This window comes from Pteropus alecto, unplaced genomic scaffold (genome assembly GCF_000325575.1).
Source record: "Pteropus alecto unplaced genomic scaffold, ASM32557v1 scaffold24, whole genome shotgun sequence".
In the NCBI taxonomy this organism is placed as follows: Eukaryota; Metazoa; Chordata; class Mammalia; order Chiroptera; family Pteropodidae; genus Pteropus; species Pteropus alecto.
This window is the reverse complement of record NW_006439192.1, coordinates 27,927,022-27,937,337: the sequence shown is the minus strand read 5'-3', so window position 1 is coordinate 27,937,337 and position 10,316 is coordinate 27,927,022. Positions and strand designations below refer to the sequence as shown.

The 10,316-nt window shown below is 36.4% G+C and overlaps 1 long non-coding RNA gene across 1 annotated transcript in view; it reads left to right on the top strand.

Annotated features, from left to right (window-relative positions):
* The window catches only part of LOC107195965, a 20,727-nt gene extending 10,888 nt beyond the window's left edge, over positions 1-9,839 (top strand). The window contains exon 3 of the long non-coding RNA XR_001517282.2: positions 8,951-9,839. This is a non-coding gene — a long non-coding RNA (uncharacterized LOC107195965). The remainder of the gene's footprint in view (positions 1-8,950) is intronic.
* The last annotated feature ends 477 nt before the right edge of the window (positions 9,840-10,316 follow it).

Here is a 10,316-nt window from a genome sequence, read left to right as displayed (position 1 = left end):
ATCGCTTTTTCTGTGTCTCAAAATTTTGATATGTTGTACTATCATTATCATTCGCTTCTATGTTTCTCTTGATTTCTCCTTTTATTTCTTCTCTGACCCAGTTATTCTTCAGTAGCATGTTGTGATCTCCATGTATTTGTGGTTCTTCCTGCTTTCTTTTTGCAGTTGATCTCTAGTTTCAAAGCATTGTGATCAGAGTATGTGGTTGGTGTGATTTCAACCCTCTTATATTTGTTGAGGCTATCTCTGTGTCCTAGTATGTAGTCAATCCTTCAGAAAGTTCTATGTGCACTAGAGAAGACTGTATAAGCAGCTGTTTTGGGATAGGCTCTGTAAATGTCAATTATGTCCACTTGATTTAATGTGTCATTTAAGGATGTTATTTCCTTATTGTTTTTCTGTTTGGATGATCTATCCATATCCAACAGTGGGATATTTAGGTCCCCTACTATGATAATGTTTAGGTCTGTTTCTCCCTTTAGTTCTGTTAATAATTGCTTTACATATTTTGGGGCTCCCTGATTGGGAACATAGATATTAATATGTGTTATATCTTCTTGGTGCATGATTCCTTCTATCATTATGAAGTGTCCCTCAGTATCTTTCTTTACCTTTTTTTATTTTGAAGTCTATTTTGTCTGATATTACTACTACTACTCCTGCTTTTCTCTGAATGCCATTTGCTTGAAATATCATTTTCCACCTTTCCCTTTGAGTCTATATTTGTCTTTGGAGCTGAGATGTGTCTCCTGGAGGCAGCATATGGTTGGGTTTTGTTTTTTAATCCATTCTGCAACTCTGTGCCTTTTTATTTGTGAGTTCAGTCTATTTACATTTAGGGTGATTATTGAAATATGAGGTCTTCCTATAGACATTTTATCTTTTACTTTCTAATAGCTTAGTGTTTCCATTGCTTTCTTGTCCTTGTGTTTCTGTTTTCTTTATTTTGATTGGCTTTTGTGGGTTTTGCCTCTGGTTCTTCTTGTTTTATGTTATATACTTCATTTCTGAATCTTTGGTATGTGGTTACTATTACAAATATGTAAAGGATAATTTTATATATATATATATGTCCATTTTCTTCTGTGCGTGCCTCATCTCCATTCCTCTTTGTGAATTTGGATCTTTGATTCCTCCCCTTTTCATTCATCGTTATCTCAATTCTTCACTATGTATGCTGAGTATTCATTACTATATTGCTATAGCAATTCTCTTCTTAATGTTTAAGCTTATAATGCCCTGTTCTTAGTAAGGGTTGCACTCCTCTACTTCTATTTGCCTGATAGTCACCTTACTCCTAATTATGGTTTTGTGTTTTTTTTGTTGTTGTTGTTTTTGTCATTTTGTTTTAGGTGAGCTGACCCTTTTCAGTATTTCCTGTAGTGCAGGCCTCGTAGTGGAGAATTCCCTCAATTTTTGTATGTCTGGAAAGGTCTTTATTTCTCTTTCATATCTAAAGGAGAGCTTAGCTGGATACATTATTCTAGGCTGGTAATTACTTTCACTTAACAGTTTGAATATTTGATTCCACTCCTTTCGGGCTTGTAAGATTTGTGCTGAGAAGTCTGATGATAATCTAATAGGTTTTCCTTTATAAGTTACCTTCTCCCTCGCAGCCTTGAGAATTCTGTCTTTCTCGCTGATTTTTGATAATTTTAATACAATATGTCTTGGAGAAGGCCTTTTTGGGTTGAGATTATTGGGTGTTCTGTTGACTTCTTGAATTCCAAGCTCCAGCTCATTCCTTAGATTTGGGAATTCTCTTCAACTATTTGTCTGAAAATGCTTGCTAGTCCCTGCTTTATCCCTCGCCTTCGAGAATTCCCATTATCCTTATGTTTTTTCTCCTGATGGTATCAGCTAGTTCTTGTATTCCTCTTTCATTATTTTTCATTCTTTGGTTTCTCTCTTTTTCCTTATGATTTATTTCTAGATTTCTGTCTTCAGTATCACTGATCCTTTCCTCCATTTGGTTGACTCTATTTCTCAAGCTTGCTATTTTATTTTTCAAACTTTGCAGTGTGTTTTTTATCTCCAGAAGATCTATTCTGTTCTTTTTGAGGGTTTCAGTCTCCTTGTTAAAGAACTCACTCTGCTCATCTATTTGCTTTTTCAATTCCTGAAATTGTTGCTATGACTCATTTCAGAACTCACTGTGTTTTTTCAGAAGTACCATCCTGAATTCTGTCATTTAAGTTGCATATTTCTATGTCTTTAAGCTTATTTTCTGGAGATTTTTCTCTTTCTTTCTGAAATGCCTTGTCACCTTGGTTTTTCATGGTGTTTAATGGACTATTTCTCTGCCTGGGCATTAATAGAAGTGTATTTTGCTTTTTTCTCAGAAAGAAGATTTATTATATAAAGGTCTCTCTTTAACCCGTTGCAAAGAAGGCGCTTTTCTTTTGGTTTCCAGTAGGTGGCATCTAAGCCTCTTGGATCCCTGCTATATATATGTAAAGTCTTAATAATGCTTTTTTTTCCCTCATAGATGTTTAATCACACTCACTACTCTCAGCCTCCATCACTGTCATTGTTAGAGACAGTTTCAGTAGCATTTTCTCAGATTCCCCTGCACTCCGCAGTGGTCGGTCTCAAAGGATATAGTGGGAGAGGCCCTCTTGGTTGGGGCTTGAGAACTGTGGCTCAGCCTGGGTTTTGCAACCGCGGCCAGTAAAAATCAACTGTTTTTTCTCTGCTGTCCTGCTTCTCTGATTTCTGCCCTGATGACTGGGCCCTGCCGCCGGCCATGTGGATCTCACAGCACTCCTAGTTAGGGCTGTTCAGAGAACCTACCGCACCTTCTCCCCTCCCCCTCTTCCTACAGGGAGCTCCGGGGGCTGTGAGAGGCAGCTTCTTTATTTCTCCTAGTCCACCACCCTACATCCAGGGTTTCTGACCTGTGGAGATCCCACACTTAGATGTACTGGTGTGCAGATCCCACACTTAGATGTACTGGTGTGCAGTTTGGGTGTGTTTTGTTGAGTTTTAGGTGTTCAGCTTATTGTTGTTTCAAGGGGTGAGATCTGGGGACGTCTCTCACTCCACCATGTTTCTCCAAACTCGAGATGAATCTTCTGATCACATGCTTGGATGTCACAACAATGTCAGATTGCTATGAAAATTTCTAAACATAAATTTTCAACTTCTGAATTTATCTTACTATGAACCAGTAACCAAGGGTTTACTAAGCAGCACCAATCTGTAGATTGCACTTTGAACAGCACAGTCTAAATGTCCTAGTAAAACACATGCATGCTGAAGAATCGAAGATAGACTCTAAGATATTCCAAGGGTTTGCCAAATCAATGAAGTTTTTAGGATTCCAGTATTCTGGAAATATCACCTTTAATGTAAAGAACAAGTTATTGCACCTCTCCCTCCCACCACTAAGAGAGAGTTCATCATGTAGTGGACCTTTTTGGATTTCAAGGGCAGCATATACTGTCTTTGGGAATATATCTCCAACTCATATATCAGGTGACTTTGAAAGCTTCCATTTGCAAGTGGGTGCTGAAATAAGAGACATCTCTAGATTGTCTCCAGGCTGCAGTACAAGGTGCCCTACTACTTGATCAGAATAATCCAGCAGATCCATTGGTGTGAGAGATATTTGTGGTAGGCAAGTGATGTATAGAGCCTTTGGCAAGCCCCAATAGGAGGTATACCCCTGAGATTCTAGAACAAGGTAATGCCTTCTGAAACAGAATTATCTCTGTTTTAAAAATCACCTCTATTTGTGCTACTGAGCTCAAGTGGAACTGAGTGCCTGATAATGGGAAATCAAGTGCCTAAGCAATAGGAGTAGCCCATTATGAGCTGATTATTATCCACTGAGTTATAAGGTCTGGCAGAGCCTATCTGCTGTACAGTGGATATGGTACATTCAGTATCAGACTCATGCAGAGACCAAGAAGGCATAAGTAACAAATTATGTGAACAAATGATCCAAACTTTTATATTACCAACCTCTCTTGCAATGATACGTCTCCATGAATTCAGTCCTTTGGCCTAAGTAGGTTCTCTAGGACCAACTGATGGAAGAGGAAAGACCCAGGACCTAATTTACATATGGGTTGCTTCAAGATGGAGGTGCTATCGAAATTGCATTGATGATACCCCAAAGTATAGTGATGATGGGAAATCTCCCTTGGGCAGACTTGTGAGCAGTGAACTTGATTATTTACTTCTCAAGAGGAAGAAGTAGCCTGAGATATGAATATACATGAACTTCTGGGCAGAGATGAATGGCTTGACTAGTTGGTCAGGACCTGGAAAAAAAAAGAATGGAATATTGGGGACAGTTTGGTGTGGAAAACAGAATATGGGTGCTTCTACGGGAATGAGAATAAAGCATGTATATCTTTGTGTGTCACGTTAATTTCCAGCAGAGAGCATCTACCACTGAGGGAGTTCTCAGACACCAGGTGAACCCTGTGATTTGTCTTGTGGTATCAGCTAGCACAAAGATCCTGTGAATAGAGAGGTAATAATGGCAGGGACAAAAGGCTTGCGTGGGCCACCCCAAAAACTGACTCCTTCTCACCAATTCAGATCTAGCTAGACTGACAGTTACTACCATTGCTTAATTAATTCCATTTGCAAAGACCAAAACCAAGACTTTAATATGGCCTTACTTTTTGAGAAGACAGATCAGCCACTTACTGGCAAATTATTACATTGGACCCCTCATACCTTGGAGGTGGCAGTGACTCATCCTCATCAGAACTGGTACCTGATCTGGTTATGAATTTGCCTTTCTTGCCTCAGTGCCTCTGCCAGCACCACTATTCAAGAATTTATGGAAGGCTGACATGACTTCCCTCATAACAATAGCTCAAACCAAAGGTTCCATTTTATGACAAAAGAGGAGAAACAATGATTACATGACCATAGGCCCCTTTGGTCTTACCATCTGACTCATCTGTATTAGTTAGATCTTGATGTATAACACAATGCTCCAGATGCAGTGCATTGTCGGGCACTGACCTCCGAGGTACATATGCACTGAACCAACAGCTAAATATATGGTGCCGTGGCCCCTCATAACTAGAATATAAAGGTGCAAGAAATGAAGAGAGGAGGTAGGATTACCCCTTGTAGCGAATGAATTCTGTTGATATTTTGTTTAGATCTCCTTTACCTACTGGTACACTCATCCCCAACTGCTGTGAGTGTTGACTGAGTATTCTCACAATTTCTTCAACCAAATGGGAGCTGCCTCATCTATGAGGTCTACCACCATCTCCACCCACCCCCAACTCCCTCACTACTGACAGACTTTGACCAGTAATTGACTGACACGAGGGTATAAAAGAGTAGAGGCGAGAGAAAGGAAAATTGTCGATTATGGTTTTGGTATTATCCTCATCAATCAGGGACTTTACCTTGTTTTATTAACCTTACCTTAAGTCTTTTGAGAAATTGTGGCTGGATACCATCTTGAAAAGGACTCTGTGATAAAATGGACTTATTCCTTCTCCTTTAGGAAAGAAGCGAAGGCATGATCTCACAAAAACTGATGCCCCTATTTTATTTATGTACTGTGGGAATGAACATAATCGGAAGACATGAATGAAAATGAGTGGTGCAAGAGATGGGTTTTATCAAATACTGCTTATGTACTCAGATGCTCTTGGCCTCACTGGCTCTACAGCCATTACCACTTGTTTTGTCTAAGCCAACATTGTGGCAACCAGCCATTGGTGGGATATACAGCTGTGACAATAGACTTCACAACAGCACAATTCAATGATGGTTTATCTTGTACCCAAATAAAGTGCCTGTCACCTCCTGCCCCAAAGCTTTTCTGTTGGCAATGAGGAATGAGATGCTGAAGGATCAGTCAGTGCCTACATATGTACAACCGAGAAATATTGGGGATTTAATGTCCATGAAGAAAAGCTTTGATAAAGGGATCTAGCAGATACATTCTATGTCTCCTTCTTCCCAGCGTTTGTTCTGAGATTAGGGTCATTATATTGCCCCTTGAAATCTGATCCTCTGAGACTAGGACTGAGTTGCATTTCCTACTGAGTGGTGGCAAGTTTATAGGACAAGCAATGAAGTGCATATGCATGTAGGAAAAGGTCTCAAAGAATGAACAACAATACGGAGACAGAGATGTTTCTCTTCATTTTATTTTTATGCAATAAGTTTAGGACTGTACAATTCTGTCATGTATGGTATTTTATAATAAGAATAAACTATCATTTTTAATTTAACAGTATATATAATCGCTACTGCGAGGTTCTTAAGTTATATATAAAGCTATATTAATTCATCAGAGATGCATATTGTAATCACTATAGCAACCAACCTCCAAAAAAATTAAAGAAACCTGATGGACATAAATATGTCATGCAAACACTAATCATAAGAAAGTTATGATTTTTTAATATGAAAGAAAGGAGGCTTCAAAACAAAGACATTCTATATTGATAAAAGGGTTACTCAAGAAGATAAGCAATTTTAAATATGTATATATCTAATAAGATAGCTTCAAAATTCATGACGGAAGAATTGACAGAACCAATCATAAGAGAGTATAGCACTTCTTTGGCAGGTATTGATATGACAAGTACATAAATATAATTGAGAGTTTCTATGTTTTTTTTTTTATTAACCTTTAATTTCAATCTGCTTATTTAAAAAAAAACGTATTCTGCTTGATTTCAGTCATTCGAAATTTATTCAGATTTGTTTTATGGCCCAGGCTGTGGTCTATCTTGATGAATGTTCTTTGTGCCTTTGAAAAGATGTATATTTTGCAGTTGTTGTGTATAGTATTCTATAAATATCAATTAGATTAATTTTTGTATACAGTGTGAGCTAGGGGTTAAGGCTTATTATTTTAATATTCAGTTGTTTCAGTACTCTACAAAAAAGACATGCCTTCCTCATTATTTTGCCTTGGAATCTTTGTCAAATCAATTGATTTTATTGGTATGGGCTATTACTGGACTTTATTTTGTTTTATTAACCTATTGTCTATCCTTACATGAATATAGCACTGTAATTCCTGAAATTAAGTAGTGTTAGCCACTCAACTTTCTTCTTTCGTTTTTTAAGATTGTTTTTTGTATTCTTGGTCTTTTGGATTTTTATATAAATTTTAGAATTAGTTTGGTAATTCCTATGAAAAAGCTTGCTGGGATTTTTATTGGAATCTTTAATTCATAAATATGGTATATTTCTCAATTTATTTAGTCTTTCTAAATTTTCTTTGAGTGATGTTTTGCAGTCTTCAGGGTAGAGATCTTGCATATCACTTGTCAAATGTATCCCTAAGTATTTGAGTTTTTTATGTAAATGGTAGTTTATTTTCCATTTGGTTCTTGGTAGTATAGTTAACCATTGAAAAATGTGGGGGTAAGGGGAACTGGTCACCTATTCAGTCAAAAATCTATGTATAACTTTTGACTCCCCCAAAACTTAGCTACTAATAACCTACTGTTGACCAGAGCCTTACCAATAACATAAATTATTGATTAACATGCATTTTGTATGCTATATATATATTATACACTGCATGCTTACAATTAAGGCAGAGGAAAGAAAATGTTAAGAAAATCATAAGGAGGAGAAAATATTTATTTTAAAACTACACATATAAGTAGGCCTGTGTGGTTCAAACCCATGTTGTTCAAAAGTCAACCGTATGTAGAAATACAGTTGGTTTTGTATATTGACCTTGTATACTGCAGCCTTGCTAAATTCACTTATAACATCTGTAATTTTTTGTTATTGATGTCTTATAATTTTCTGTATACATCATAGTATTACATGGGAATAAAGACAGATTTATCCCTTTCTAATCTTTATGGCATTTATTTCTTTGTCTTGCTTTATTGCACTGGTTAGGGCCTAGATACAGTGGTGAAACATAGTTGCTTTGTTCCTGAATCTATTGAATATTTAATAAATTTTTTGTCTGTTGGTATAGTGAATGACATTGATTTTTTGGATTTGATGGAGATATAATTATTATACCATAATATTTACTCTTTTAAATAGTACAATTCAAGAGTTTTTAATATTTTCATAGAGTTGTACAACCATCGCCACTATATAATCTCAGAATGTTTTTATCTTTCTAGAAAGAAACCTTCTACCCACTAGCAGTTTCCATGCTTTTTTTCTCTCAGCCTCTGGCAACCACTAACCTATGTCATGTATCTATAGATTTGCCTATTCCAAATATTTCATATAAATTGAATCATTAAACATGTTTTCAAGATTCATCCGTATTGTAGCACGAATCAGTACTCATTTCTTTATATGGCTGAATAATATTCCACTATATGGAAGTACCACATTTTGTTTATCCATTCATCAGTTGATGGGCATTTAGTTGTTTCCACTTTCGTTTTCAGCATTAGAAATAATGCTGCCATGAACATTCAGGTACAAGGTTTTACGTGGATATATGTTTTCAATTATTTGGAATGTATAGCTAGGAGTGGAATTGTTAAAACTTTCTGAGGAATTGCCAAACGGTTTTTCAGAGTGCCCGCATCATTTTACATTCCCACCAGTGATATCTGAAGGTTCTAATTTCTCCACATTCTCATCAGCACTTGCTATTGACTATCTTTTTTATTTTAGCTATCCTAGTGGTTGTGAAGTAGTAGTTTTTTTGTGGTTTTGATCTATATTTCCCTAAGAACTAATGATGTTGAGAATCTTTTCATGATCTTATTATCCATTTATATGTATTCTTTGGAGAAATGTCTATGCAAATTTTTCACTCATGTTAAAATTGGGTTGTCTTTTTATTTTTGAATTGTAAGTGTTCTTTATATGTTCTAGATACCAGTCCTCTACCAGTTATGTGATTTGCAAATATTTTTTCCTATTCTGTGAATTGTCTTTCCACTTTCTTGATTGCATCCCTTAAAGCACAGAGGTTTAATTTTAATCAAGCCCAATTTATCTATTTTTTGTTTCCTAGAACAGACAAACCTAATCATATGGTGAAAGAAATTGAACTGGTGGTTGCCTCCGGGGACTGAGGATGGGCACTGACTTTTGAAGGGCATGAGATAACTTCCTGCAGTGATGGACATGCTCTCTATCTTGATGAGGTGTGGATTACACAAGTGTATACATTTGTCAAAACACTCTGAACTATGCACATAAGATCTCTGCTTACCACTGTATGTATATTAGACTTTAATTTTAAAAAATAAAAAACATAGGACAAGGGAAATATTTAGTAAAGGATGGTAGCATATGTCTTAAGCCAGATTACCCTAAGATGCTTGCAAAAATAATGAGAAAAACGTAGAACATTTGCCATGTGGAGTCTGTAAGAACATAAGGTTCCAGAAGAAAAGGTACCTTCTAGTTGGTTCCGCTCTCTCAGTTGATCTTTGTGCTGAAGCTTTATTGACTCAGTCCATCCAAAGAATGTTATTGCACCTGATGAATGCTGTGAACTCTGTACCCCATACTTAATCAATAAGTAGTCATGCTATGACCTATACAAAAATGAGGCTGCTAAAATCACTTTATCATTCTTATCAGATACAGTTATTTTAAACAAAATTTGATTCTTACCAATTATCAAAGATAATACTTAATTCAAAATAGCATTTGTTGTGGTGCTCTACCAAATAATATACAAAGATTAAATTATCAAAAGACGTATGAGCTCAAAACTGTCAAGGACATCCAAAACAAGAGAAGTCTGAAAAAAAATCATCACGGTCTAAGGAACCTAAGTAGAAATAATGACTGAATGTAATTCCATATCCTGGATGGAAACTTGGAACAGAAAGTAGCCATTAAGTTAAATAAAAACTAAGGAAATTTGAATAAAGTATGGACTTCATTAATAATAGTTTGTCAATTTTGGTTCATTAATTGTAACAAATGCACTATACTAATGTAAGGTGTTAATAATAGGAGAAACTTGTACAGGGGATAAGAGAGTATACAGGAACTCTGTACTATTTTCTCATTTTTCCTGTAAATATAAAATCCGTTTTTAAAAAGAGACCTATGAGACAAGCTGTTTATATCACGGTGGGATCTGGGAAACAAGCACTGTATGATACTTATCACACATAAAAGAATAAGAGAGGACAGGTTTAAAATATGGAGTGAGAAGAAAGGGCAGCACCCTAGGCACAGAATAGGTGGTTTTATATCCCTCTGTTACTTAACTGTCTCTAAGAAGCTCCTTTACCCCAAATAGTTGCTTCAAATGTAACCAGTTTCAACTAACCTCCCTCTGGCAGCTGCTACTGTTTCTATTTTCACCCCCTGCCAATCTGGATGTGGGACATCTGCAAGTTCCCCTAAAGAAATTACTG